Raw genomic sequence first — 14,795 nt, 5'->3', positions numbered from 1 at the left:
TCTGAAAGTATTTGTATGGAGTGTAGCCATGTATGGAAGTGAGACATGGACGATAACTAGTTTGGACAAGAAGAGAATAGAAGCTTTCGAAATGTGGTGCTACAGAAGAATGCTGAAGATAAGGTGGGTAGATCACGTAACTAATGAGGAGGTATTGAATAGGATTGGGGAGAAGAGAAGTTTGTGGCACAACTTGACTAAAAGAAGGGATCGGTTGGTAGGACATGTTTTGAGGCATCAAGGGATCACAAATTTAGCATTGGAGGGCAGCGTGGAGGGTAAAAATCGTAGAGGGAGACCAAGAGATCAATACACTAAGCAGATTCAGAAGGATGTAGGTTGCAGTAGGTACTGGGAGATGAAGAAGCTTGCACAGGATAGAGTAGCATGGAGAGCTGCATCAAACCAGTCTCAGGACTGAAGACCACAACAACAACAACATGAAATGGGCCACAAGATTTGAACGTAGCAGCATTTCAGTTGAAAATTATCCACGTGAAGGACGTTTAAAACTCCAACCACTACTGAAAACTACATAGACTGTAGACTGTGGTATGGTGTGAACGATGATTTAAAGATTTACGAAACATCTGTGCTTTTTCCAAAAAGCATAAATTTTGAGGAAGGTGGGCGCAGCGTTTGGTAAATTTTGACAAAAGCAAATACAAAAAATAGTTTCTGACCAATGTTTCAGGCTTTTCAAAAACGTTCCAAGTTATTTTACATGTCTATTTCTAAGAGTGGATGACAACTGTGTCCATCACTTCTCACATAAGAAAATAAACAATTATCAAAGCAATGAATAGAAGCTCGGTACCCAGCAATATAAATTACGAAGTCGACTTCATGTGGAAAAGGAGTTATGGTCAATGTTTTGCGTGATATGAAAAGTTGCTGCCTATTGGCTTTTTTGGAAAAGGGTGAGTCAGTAATACCCAAGAAATGTGACAATCTTCTAGACCATAGACATGAAAATAACATGTAAGAAGAGTGCTATATGAAAACAAACAAATGTTCTCTTCTTGACAATAACCTACCGACAAAGCAGATTCGCTTACGAAAAATGTGAGAGATCTGAAGTACACATTTGTGGCACATTCATTACCTTTCGAACTCAGTGTCTTCGAATTGTTCCCACATATAAAGAACTTTATGATTGGAAAATGCACTGAACCGCATTGAGAGGTTATGGCAGTGCTATTCCCCACGCCTGACAGAATCGCAATTCAGTCGTAAACTCACTTACTGGAAAAAGTATGGACAAAGAACATTCAACTGAAAGACGACTCCATCGTAAAATTATCGTATTTTGACCAAGAAACACAGTCATTCCCGCAAATATCGTTCCTTCAAACCGAGCGAGGTACCAGTGGTTAGCTCACTGAACTCGCATTCAGGAGGACGACGGTTCAAACCCGCGTCTGGCTTTCCTGATTTAGGTCTTCCATGATTTCCCTCAATCACTTCAGGCAAATGCCGGAGTAGTTCCTCTGAAAGGGCACAGCCCGTTTCCTTCCCCAATCCGACCTTGTGTTCCATCTCTAATGACCTCGTTGTCGACTGGACGTTAAACACTAATTTCCTCTCCTCGTTCCTCCAAATGTGTATTGTATGTCTCACATCCACAGCATGATTGTTGCTCGTGCCTCAAGCAGCAAAAAAAAGTGTGATAGACGTACTAGTTGCTAGAAATGAACCATAGCAAAGAACTTCATTGTGAATCCTTTAAAGAAAAAACATCTTTGATATTATTTTCGACTATCCCATTCCCAGAACTGATGATGTGAAAACGTGCACTGGAATCTCAACGGTAGTCCCTGCAGCGTGTCATTCATAGAGCACTTGAGTCTGAAAAATAAATGTGATAATGGTGTGGAAAATGTGGGATTTTTATGTGACGTGGAGCAGTTTCCATCACTGCTTGCGGACGCATGGCATGGCAAGAAAATGAACACTTAAGCAGAAAACTGTTTCAATTTTCATAGTCTATAGCGCGCGCGCCCGCCATACGAAACTGACGTAAAGTTTGACAAGTGACTGTACATGTTCCCTTATTGTGTCAGCTGATAGTGACGAGCGGTGTATATGCTGAGATAACGCTCATGCTGCTCCGTGAGGAACGAAAATCCCAGCCGTGACAGAGCAAACTTCCTTTCCGATGAATTGCAGTCATCACCATTGTGCATAACGTTGTATTTCATTTCCGGAAAGTTCATCCGACACATATGGCATGGAAGATAATGGCAGGAAATCACTAGCAGTAAAAACTGCACCTAATCATTTTGATGTGGATGCCACTCAAGAGTTCTTTCATAACTTAGAAGCTCAGCTTACATCAGACTTCACAACCGGTTTCGGCATATGTTAACCGTTAGGAGAGTGAGATGCCAATGGAGGAGCGTACTTCTACTTTATAAAAACCTTACATTCAGACGTTATAGGAAGGTGAAATCTAATCGCGCCCAGTGTTGATAAATCCTGAAGAAGAAGAACAATAATACAAAAAGTATTACAATAGGTAGTGATCATGTTTTGTCTATGCGCATGAGAAATCATGTTCGTGATCCATCTTAAGAACGATATACAGATAGGAAATTGCCAACACAGCCAATGCAGTAGAAAGTAAACGGAGAGTGAAAAAGGGGAATGGCTTCATTAATACTCATCCCTAACTTACTTGAAACGTGGAGGAGCAGACCATGCGTTTGTGATCTGATGAGCATCATGCCTGAAGATCCAATATTCGAACAATTCGCTGTCTGCACCACAGAAAATTATATTGATCAGGAAAATGCATCTTTCGCTCCTATTTTCACAGACGACTCCTCTGCGCTTTGGAAAACAACAAATCCGTGCGAGAGTTTTAATTCTGTTTTAACTCCTTCTTTGAATCTGCTCACCCCAAAAGCCGTATTTTTGTGAGTTGTTGAGAAGAGCACAAACTGAATCACACAGCCGGCTAAGAGCGTCGGCTCCGATTCCGTACCAAAAACTGACAAGAAAACTGAAATACGAATTTTCTTCCAGAACAAAATTGTGCTATGGCAAAATAGACAGATTGCACTTCTTGAAATGAACTTCGTGCAAAGCTTCTTAAATGTCATTATTAGCTTAAAAACATTTTCTGAATAAAAGGATTTTCAAATGAAGCCTGTTCTTATTTAATCTCTTTCCTTTAAATACTTTTTCATCATACTATTCGCAGATAACATTAAAACTACATTAACGGATGAAGACGCTACGTCATAACTGAAACTGCGTTGTACCAATTAGGAAATTCATGATAACAACCGAAGTTTTTGTAAATCTCTGCATGTCATAAAAATGTATGTACTAAATGTGTGTATGTTCCACATCTCCTCCTACACCACTGGACCAAGCTTGGTACCACATCCGTTATCGTCAGGCAACAATCGCTGTGAGGGTAAGGACTACCTATTATCAAGGTTCAGGAGATACGAAGTCATAAGCAATGCGATATTACCTCTGTGCTACTAACTCTGTTCGTAACAAATTTTGCAGACAGTATGGACAAAAGCCGCCGGATGACAAAATTATATCATGGTACGACAAATAATTGAATAGGTATGACACCATAAACGTAGAGATGAGTGAAAAACTGCCACATCGTGCATGAAGTTTAAACTGATTACTTCTTTGCTCTTAACTCTATTCATCGTAGATTCTGGACATGTAACTAGAAATATTGTTTATAACTAAGTTCTGAGTTAAATAAACGTTACTGAGAATTATTATTTTGCATACTACGTTTCTTAATTTGGATACTGTACTTATACATTTGTACATTATGGATCTTTCTTTGTACGACTGTTTCGTAATTTCAAATGTGTTTTCACGAATACTTGGAACTGAATTTTTTCGATATTACTCTGCAAACGCAGTTAATTTTTTGTTTTCGTTTCTAACAAAAAAGTTAGCAAAATGAATGACCAGACAGCGCCGGGTTTTTAAAAAAAATGGCTCTGAGCACTATACGATTTAACTTCTGAGGTCATCAGTCGCCTAGAACTTAGAACTAATTAAACCTAACTAGCCTAAGGACATCACACACATCCATGCCCGAGGCAGGATTCGAACCTGCGACCGTAGCGGTCGCGCGGTTCCAGACTGAAACGCCTAAAACCGCTCGGTCACATCGGCCGGCCGGGTTTTTCAGCTAGTTTTATAACAAACATGAAATAGTACTCATTGGACTGATATTGCTAAACTCCTCCAATATGGCTTCCTGGCATCTGACAGGGAGTGGTCATTAGGAAATCACAAGTCTGCTCCTAATAGAGGAGTACTTGTACTAGCAGAAAGCACAGTTTGGGGCAAGTTGTGAAGTTCCTGTGTTGAGCAAGTAGGAATCCGTGTGAGCCAGCGTATATGCCATAAAAGTATTCTTAATTGTAACTTCAATACAATGCAGGGCTGCAAAATGGATATAAAATTTAGACTGATAACAGCAAGAAATGCGTTTCTAAAAGAGAAATTTGTGAAGATCGAATATAAATTTGTGTATTATGAGGTCTTCTCTGAAGGAATTTATTTGCAGTGTAGCATCATAGGGAGATGAATCGTGGACAAACAGTTCATGCAAGAAGAGGACAGAAGCTTTTGAAGTGTAAAGCTACAGAACAATGCCGAATGCAGGGTGAATCTGGGGAAAAGGTACATACTTTGAGGGTTTATAGTATTGGCGATTCTGAACAAAAATCTTCAAATGAACATATGTCATTCTCTTAACCGTATCCGACGTTCAACTATATGAAAAACACGGGCGCCAGTCATGCTGAAACTACGTACGGCTTGTTGTTGTCAAAGGAATGTCAGCCAAGTATCTGGTAACACATTTTAAAGGAAATAAAGGTATTGTACTCCAGTAAGGTGGTTATGTAAAACAATTGGACCGATGAGTTGGTCATCAGTATATCGCGCCACACAAGTTCACTGAGAAACAGCCTTGAACATTTGTTCCAGGTAGTGTGCAGATTTCCATCTGCCCACATGTGAGAACTTCGCGTGCTATTGATTGCGAATAAATGTTGAGTCATCAGTGAACATAATACATGGAATACAGCGTTCCGCATGCACTTTACTGCAGTAATGGTGACAGAGGAATACATTTAAGTGACAAAAGTTATGTGATAGCGATATGCACATATACAGATGGCAGTTGTGTCGCGTACACAAGGTATACAGGGGCAGTGGATGGGCGGAGCTGCAGTTTTCACTCAAGTGATTTATGTGAAAAGATTTCCGACGTGATTACCGCCGCACGACAGAAATTAAAAGTTTTGAACGCGGAATGGTAGTTGGAGCTAGACACGTGGGACATTCATTTCGGGAATCGATATGTAATTCAGTATTCTGAGATTCACAGTGTCAAGAGTGTGCCGCGAATACCAAATTTCAGGCGTTACCCCTCACTATAGACAACACAGTGGCCGTTGGCTTTCACTTAACGCCCGAGAGCAGCGGTATTTGCGTAGCGTTGTCAGTGCTAACGGACAAGCGACACTGCGTGAAATAAACGCAGAAATGAATGTGGGACGCACGACGAACGTGTCCGTTAGGACAGTGCGACGAAATTTGGTGGTAATGACCTATGGGAGCAGACGAGCGACGCGCGTGCCTTTGTAAACATCACGATACTGCCTGTAGCATCTCTCCTGGGCTCGTGACCATGCCGGTCAGATGAGTCCCGATTTCAGTTGGTAAGAGTTGATGGTAGGGTTCGAATGTGGCACAGACCTCACGAGCCATGGATCCAAGTTGTCAACAAGGCACCGTGCAAGGTGGTGGTGGCGGTTCCATAATGGCGTGAGCTGTGTTTACATGGAGTGGACTGGGTCCTCTGGTCCCACTGAACCGACCATTGACTGGAAACGGTTATGTTCGGCCATTTGGAGACCATTTCCAGCCATTCATGGCCTTCACGTTATCGAACATGACACCAGGCCACAATCTACATCTATATCTACATCTACGTGATTACTCTGCTATTCACAATAAAGTGCCTGGCAGAGGGTTCAATGAAGCACCTTCATGCTGTCTCTCTATCGTTCCACTCTCGAACGGCACGCAGTAAAAACGAGCACTTAAATTTTTCTGTGCGAGCCCTGATTGTATGCGATTCTGGAAAATTCGAGAGAATGATTTGGCTACTCACTTCGCCCGATGTAAATCCTATCGAGAGGCCAATTCGTGCACAAAATCCTGCACCGGCAACACTTTTGCTATTATGGACGCTACAGAGGCAGCATGGCTCAGTATTTGTGCAGCGCTTCCAACTTTAGTTGAGTACATGCACGTCGAGCTATTGCATTGCGCCAGGCAAAAGGAGGTCCGACACGATATTAGGATGTGACTCCTGACTTCCGTAACCTCAATATATGTTAGTCCATTTCAGCAAGAAACCCGGTGTTATATCGAAAGTGTCACTTTTTTAAAAATTTTATTTCATTCCATGAAGAGGACAAAAACAGCAAGTGCTTGATGCTGTCGTGCTGAGTTCTTCTGAGCACTGCCGCAGTTGGCCATCAGTAGCAACGCTGCGCTAGAAGTGAAAGATCCTCGGTCAGAGGAGGCGAGCTTTCGCTGGAGCTATCCAGATGTGGCGGGATGGAAACCTCGCGCTGTTTGGGAGAAAGCGCCATTCGCACTCGAAATCAGACGGCGCCGACTCGGAAAGTCTGCGCTTCTAGGGGAGCCACGGCAGACGACTGTTCGGAGGCAGCGTCCTTAGCTCCACCAAATAGGATATCAGAACTACTGATTTGTCGATTGGACTCTGTTTACATGTCCGCCTGCTTAGCTGAATGGTAATGTGTTTGCGTACCGTGCAGCGGGCCCGGGTTCGATTGCGACCGTGTTGGAGATTTCCTCCGCTCGTGGACTGCGCGTTGTGTTGTCCACATCATCACCGACGCGCATGTCGCCCAGTGTGGCGTCACCTGATAGAAGACTTGCACCCGGCGGCCGAAATTTCCCGGATGGGGCCTCCCTGCCATCAATGCCACACGATTATTATTTTTCCCCTGTTTACATGAAACGACTGTACAACAAGATCAAAAGCAAGAAAGCCTGGCCAAGACATTACTAATTAGTAAAATTCATTAACTACCACAGGAAGACAAATGTTCTACATTCTCAACAGATGAGAGCCAGTTGCAGTGGTTCTGTGTAACAGTATGACTATACATCCTCTTCTCTTGCTCATTCTATAGTATAAATATACTCACTTAGGTACCTTTGGAAAGAATAATCCGAAAGCTTCTAAAGATTGCCGAAGGTATGTACCAGATTCTGTTATTCTTTCATTTTTCATCGTATTTTGAATGACATGTCCAACTTCAATAAGTAGCATTATCTTACTTCTCAGTTAGTTTATGGCCACAGTAATAATACAGAGATGAGGAATTCTACTCCCTGTCGGTGTAGCTCTTCTGTCTCTAATCTGGTCGTAGGTTGTGTTCCAAAAATGAACAGCATAGAGACAGAAGTGATGACACTTTCTGCAGGACCTGACCATCATTTTGCAGGACAACGCTCAAGCACGTACAGTGCCAGCTGTTACTGATTTGTTTGACTGATGGTGCTGCTAAGTGCTATACCATCTACTGCACTCCTCTGACTTAAGCTCTCGTAAGTTCAGCTCGATTTCTTAACTGAAGGCAACACTTCACGGCATTCCCTTCAGAACTATTACAAATTCGTCGGGCAATAGACCACGCCGCTCGAACTGTCAACACAACCGGCACTGTTAAGAGTATCCTGTGACTTCCACATCGCTGGCAACGGGTTATACACAATGCTGGTGATTACTTTGAAGGTCAGTAAAACTATGAAACATGTATCTATTTTGTAGGAGACGTAAATAAATAGTCGCCGCTATTAAAGTTCCAACACTCAGCTACAAGACATGTAATTACTGACTTTGAAGTTGTGAAGTTTAACTAATCCTGTCTCGCAGGTCGTGCAGAGGCTGGTGGCTCTTATTTAGTGTGATTATATATCGCAACATCCGGGTCCGTCAACAAACGTTTCAGATTAAATGCACGCAGTGCGTCGCGTAATTTGCTCGCGCGCTATACAGAGCATTCGAGAGTGCGCGGCTTCTGGACGTGGCCGCAAGTGTGACGTCCCGCTTTTGACACGAACAAAAAAGTACTATCGCGATGTTAATCACTTGTTTTGTGGCCATGCGGTGGCAGTAGCTGCCGCACGTGCTGTTGGCGGCGTGACGTGTCGGTGTTTACAGCGGCCGGCCGGCATACCAGCGCGGCGCGGCCACCGGCGCGCGCATCGCACAGTGCCGCTTCCGGCGCGGGACGCTGCGCGTGAGAACGAGTCCCTACCTCCCCCCTCCACCCCCCCCCCCCATACCACTACTCTACTGCGCTGCGCGGCCTTGCCAACCGGAACGGCAGCCAGCCCCCACGCCGCTCCGCTCCTTCGCTACAAGGCTACGAGCAGCCGCCGGCCTCCTCAACTGCCGGATATCTCTGCTTGCGCTATGGATCTGGCGTAAAACCCTTTTTACACGATACACTTTCTTGTCTCAATTGGCTACCCAGACAAGTGAGTCTACCGCAGCGCCTCGTGCCTTTTATTCCTGTACTGGTGTTGTCATTTTCGTTTACATATCAACGCCAAAATTGTAAGTTGTGAGAGCTGTTTCCTGTGCAGATTGGCATCTTTTTTAACGAAAAAATGGAAATATAGTGGCAAAATACTGGAACACGCAATCATAATACAGTTTATCAATGTCCAGAGCAGAATTCACAGTGGAAATTCTTGTCAAAATTCGCGTGGTGATAAATTCTTTACACCCTTGACAACTGAAAGAATAGGAAAACTGCCATCCAAATATTTCAGAATATACCGGTACACATTTACTGGTTCTAGAAAATTTATACTTGTCAACAAACAATATGCAGCATGCAGTAAATAGCGTCTTGTTCTTTATCCTTCATACCGCGTTTTCCTACTAAGTGCCACGCAACAGCGAAAATTATTTTTCTCGTCAAATAACTCTGACCTTTTCACGGTTGAAATAATTTTCATGAAAACGCTTGATCTATTTGCGTTCTTATTTCTGCATAGTGTAGGCCTTTTCTCTGCAATGCGTAAATACCTTTTAGGTTTGAAATATTTCGTCTATGTTATTAGACAACACTACCAGCAAAAAATGTCAGGACCTTGCGTAATTTTTGAATGTCCCACGAAAACAAAGTAAACAACACAGTAAAGATTAAGGGGATACGAAAGCACAAAATCCATTTCTATAATCGGAGTGAGCTCTACCAGAATAGGTTAACTTCCGATGTTAGCAGACGCTCCTATATCCGGTGTTCCTGTGCATGCGCAGTGTGCAGTATACCTAGAAATTAAGAACTTCACACTCGGTACAATCTGCAGATCACTGACGTCATGGACACATTAGCGACGTGGCTGGTCGCTGATTTACACGAAAGCATAAAAGGTGCACGCACTGTGAGTAGTCGATTTTGACGAGAAAGTCGCTCGTGTAAAACGGGCTTAAGAAATCAGTACGGGACTCCCCAATCTGCACAAGCCACGTTATCATGTGCCATGGCAGACAAAATTAATGCGGAGTATCGTTTTAATCTCTAGACTGATTACCAGCTCGTGGGCTAGTGATTAGCGCTTCTGGTTGCTGACTCATACATCGCAGGTTCAGTTCACGACGACCAACTCTAATTTTTCTCAAGTGGAAAATTCTGCAAGTCATTGTCTTCGTGAGGTCAGTAAATGACCAGCGATACTGAACTGCAAACCGTCGAAATAGCGTCAATCGAAACAATATGTTAAAGGGAAAGGTTTCTCGTTATACCGAGCGAGGCGGCGAGGTGGTTAGCACACTGGCCTCGCATTTGGGAGGACGATGGTTCAAACCCGCGTTCGGCCATCTTGATTTAGGTTTTCCGTGATTTCCCTAAATCGCTTCAGGCAAATGCCAGGCTGTTTCCTTTGAAAGGGCACGGCCGACTTTCTTCTCCATCCTTCCCTAATCCGATGGGACCGACGACCTCACTGTTCGGTCCCCTCCCCCAAGTCAACCAACCAATCACATCGCGTTATCTGTGTGGAATTGTACAAACTTTGCTCTGTGTACGGTCGTTTTAACTCTTCGTGTATTTTCGCGGATTCGATCCTGGTCTGGTTCACATTCCTCTCTCGCGTGATAGCAGTTTAAAAAAGTTTATAAATCATGGTCTGATTTAAACAAAACTTCCAAAAAACATATTTGTGGCTGGTTGCTGCTTTTAAATCATAAATCTTAGGAGAATATTCCGCCTTGAGCAGACATATTTTTTTAAAATTTTTCACTCATACATGTTTCGATGAACTTGAGCAAAATGAATGCGTTCATTTCAATTTCTGTCGAGTAACAGGTAAAAATTGCTTGCTAATGCATACAGTTCTGGGAGTGTGGTCATTACATTCAAAACGTTTTAACAACATAAGTAACATAAGGACACATTCCGTTAGTTATCTAGCTCTCTGTCGTTTGCAGTGTAGCTAATATTTCGGTACAATGTGGCATCTGCAACTAATACGTATTTCTTTGTAGTACGTAGCTCGCATCGGATGTTAACGTTGTCCTATTGCTATTAATTATAATTTACTGTTTGCTATCAACACAACTTTGTTTATCACCTCTTAACGTGTGCCCGCATCTCGTGGTCGTGCGGTAGCGTTCTCGCTTCCCGCGCCCGGGTGCCCGGGTTCGATTCCCGGCGGGGTCAGGGATTTTCTCTGCCTCGTGATGGCTGGGTGTTGTGTGCTGTCCTTAGGTTAGTTAGGTTTAAGTAGTTCTAAGTTCTCGGGGACTTATGACCACAGCAGTTGAGTCCCATAGTGCTCAGAGCCATTTTTTTTCTTAACGTGTGTTTGGTAGGTTACTGTAATTATTTTCGTAAATGTTTCTACTTGTTGGTTGTGACGACGTATTACTAGTTGATAGATAGCTACAAGAAAAACAGTATGAGTTGTTGAAACTCGTATATTGTTAAAATATTTTGAATGTATCACCACAGTCCCAAAACTGTATATATTTTCATGAAAAATTTAACTGTTATTCAACAAAAATAAAATTAATCCATTGATTATGGTGAAACTTCACTGAGACATGTACGAGTGAAAAAGAAGAGAAATTGTGTTTGCTCGAAGCAAACACGGACACAAAAATTGAGCTCTGATCTCAAGAAGTCAATCGAAAGGTTTGGCTTCATACAGCTAGGAGCTACAGGACACCGGGGGACATGGCAGAAGCCTGCTCTAAATCTCGGGCGACCCATAAGCATCGTTCACACTCCGAAAACTCTTGGAATCAGGGGCGGAATGAATAAACAGCATGGCGACGGGCCACCGTCGCAGCGAATATTTTCTAATCACAACCGAACACAGAAATTAATTTTGGAAACCGTGGGGCTATCAGAATGTGAAATAAAAACTTTTACATGGAATTTATCTTCAAACTTTCGAATCTACTCCCGGTGCCCACGTCTTATGCGATGATTAGACGAAAAAATTGTTTTGCTTATTTTGTTCTTTCCACCTAAAAGTGAGCTGATTGCTTCTTAATTTCATTTTATTCCTGGTCTCATGTGAGAAATTTTTTTACGATGGCAGTCTTAGCCTGGATACTGAGGCAAACCTGCCTGAATTTTTAGCAGTCGTCGCGTCTTTGGTTTCTTGTTAGGTGGAATCTTCATTTGATTTCTCTTCTTCTAGATTCTCTTCCACAACAGAGGAGTGCACTGTCAAATTTGTATCTCCTGTCTTCGTTCATAGTCAGTGATGTAACTGTAGGCGTGTTATGGACGTTCAGATCTTGTTGCCCTGGGCCGCATCAGTTGTTTACCTGGCCGACAGTTCTGTTTTGTTGTTAGTCTGCTCCCAGGCGTTTCCCGTAACGAGCAGATGTGATTTCCGATTAGACGCAAGCAAAGTGAGCGCACGGTCCGCTGCTTTACTTAAATCGGATTCGTCTGTCCTTGTTGATTAAATTATGTGTTCCTGAAATCTTGATTGCGTCAATTATTAAACTGTCTCGCAAGGTGGGAACAAGAAACGAAACTGATATCTTCCAAAAAACTCGAAGGAACCTTAGGGTTTAACGTAGTGTGGACGATGAGAAGATACGTGTCGGCGCACAAGCTCGGTGCTATTATTATTATTATTATTATTACCACCTTTTACCTTAAGATCTTGCAGCTATCTCTGAGTGTTCTGGAATTTCCGAGAATGTTACAGGGTAAGATTAAATTTATTTTAAAAATTCATAATTATTTTTAAAATTAATACGTTACTTTGGCGAAGGAGAGCTGCTATATTGATTGATAATGGTTAGTGGCATGTGATTAATTGCTGTATGAAATCAGTTTGCTGGTTTGCAAACAATTTACGTTAGCAAAAAATGTGACTAATATCTCCTAGTGTTACTGCAGTACATTCACACTAAGGATTACCTCGACGTGTATTCGGTGAAGAGGGCTGGGGAATGATCTATGATTAAATCTCTTGTGAATTATAAACCACGAATCCGAGCGAATGTTTGTCCATAATACTTCAGTTTACTACGTATCGGTAATTGATAATCATCTTCCCGTTGATGGCTTGTTCTTCTGCATAAAGTAGTCTTCAGGTGTGACAACGGTGATAAGACGTTTTTAAATGCGCCGTTTTGAGAGGCTGTCTTCGCTGAATCATCGACTATTCCGTTATGTTTAATGCGAGCGTGTACCTTGATCCACATAAATTTTACCTTCTTCCCGTTTCCTTTGGTGGCTTCCATGATATCCATTACTAGTAGGTTAGTTGAGAAGGGCAGGTGTCTGGATATTTTGCAGTTACCTTCCACAATCCGTTAGAATCAAAATGTTTTGTACTATGGGTTTCTGCAAGTGATGTAAAGCTACAAATACAGCCGTGGCTCCTGAGCAAAAACTAAGTTCCACTGCGAAGCGAAATGAATTCCTTGTACCCTGTAGTTGGACACTGGAATGCGCAGCCCACTCTGCCATTAGCTGTAGTGCTGGAGCCGTCAGTATATATTTTGAAAAACTCTCTGGGAGCACAAGAACTACTCCATTATAGCGCCTTCCAACACTCAGCCACATAGCTCCTCCTTTGTTAAGAAGCTCTCTTGAAGAAATGTTCGAAAATAATAGATAATCTTCACATTCCCATCCATGAAAATATTCCCAAGCTGACAACAATGCGACGTAGTTCCCGAAATCCACCCCCCCCCCCCCTCCCAACTAGAGCAGCAGCTTGCTTTTAGCAACTTCACTACTGACAGCGAATGGGGTGAAACATGGATCACGAATGCTCCATCAAGGGCGAGATCTTGTTGCCCCTCTACGGAGACCGAAGACCTTTGAACTCCGACCGAATGAGTGGAAGAATGAAGATCACATCAGAATAGGACTTTGTAGTGTATGTATGCAGCCTGCACAAATGGGGTAAGCAATCCAGTGATTGTGGAGCACCGAAACAGAGCTGGGGGCACTTTGTCGAGGAGTGTAAACTGAGAGTCGGCCGCTGTGGTCGAGCGGTTCTAGGCGCTTCAGTCCTGAACCGCACTGCTGCTACGGTCGCAGGTTCGAATCCTGCCTGGGGCATAGATGTGTGTGATGTCCTCAGGTTTAAGTAGTTCTAAGTCTAGGGGACTGATGACCTCAGATGTTAAGTCCCATAGTGCTCAGAGCCATTTTGTAAACTGAGAGCCTACCTGGGTCATGTAAACGACATTTCCATTGCTATCTCATCAAGCCTTGACTAGGTAGACTGGACATTAGCATACGACAAATGTTCGTTAGTGTAGCGTATCGCTGGCCGCTGTGGCCGAGCGGTTCTAGGCGCTTCAGTCTGGAACCGCGCGACCGCTACGGTCGCAGGTTCGAATCCTGCCTCGGGTATGGATGTGTGTGATGTCCTTAGGTTAGTTAGGTTTAAGTAGTTCAAAGTCTAGGGGGCTGATGACCTTAGATGTTAAGTGTCATAGTGCTTAGAGACATTTTAACCATTTTTAACGTATCATTTCTGTTTATGTCTTGTTTGTTCTTGTATTTTTGGTTATATTTCACGTGTAGTGATATAAGTTAAATAAACGAATAAATAAGTATAAAAGATATCTCGTAATGTTTCACAGTGTAATACGGGCCTACGTCAGTGATGGGGGCCTGGTACAGCAGGGCAGGCGGTAAGCGGAGAGCCGGAAGCGCCAGTTAGTGACTTTGCGAGGGCGGCGACGGCTGGTTTTCCTCCTGCCAGGCCTCCATGTCTCAAGAGAGCTGGCTTCTTTGCCGTGCATCGTCGCCGGTAACTTCGTGTATAACAGCCAACACGTCAGTCGATGCCTCTTATTACGGACGCGTCGGGGATTCGTACTAGGAGCACTTCCCTTGGTGACTTCTACCATAAAAATGCGAACTATGCAGTCGTAACAGGAGATAAGCTGTTGAGTCGAAAGTACTAAACGATCTAAGTCGAATTACAGATTGACTTAAGCGGAAACTTCGTAGTTAATTTGTGACTCAAGTTAAACAGCGCTTCCTAATATTTCGCTGATCTGACTGTGTGTATAACTCATATGCGGATATCAGAAATTGTACGACAGCACTGTTGTAATAAATATATCTCAGCGAACTCTCCTCTTCCGGCACTTGCAGTGACACCATTACCTTGGAAATGTTATCACCGATTCCCAATGAGCCGACGGCTACCATGGAGAAGAGTCTTACAACTCACTGAATTTT

The sequence above is a fragment of the Schistocerca nitens genome, chromosome 6 (genome assembly GCF_023898315.1).
Source record: "Schistocerca nitens isolate TAMUIC-IGC-003100 chromosome 6, iqSchNite1.1, whole genome shotgun sequence".
Classification (NCBI taxonomy): domain Eukaryota; kingdom Metazoa; phylum Arthropoda; class Insecta; order Orthoptera; family Acrididae; genus Schistocerca; species Schistocerca nitens.
Note: the sequence above shows the minus strand (reverse complement) of the source record.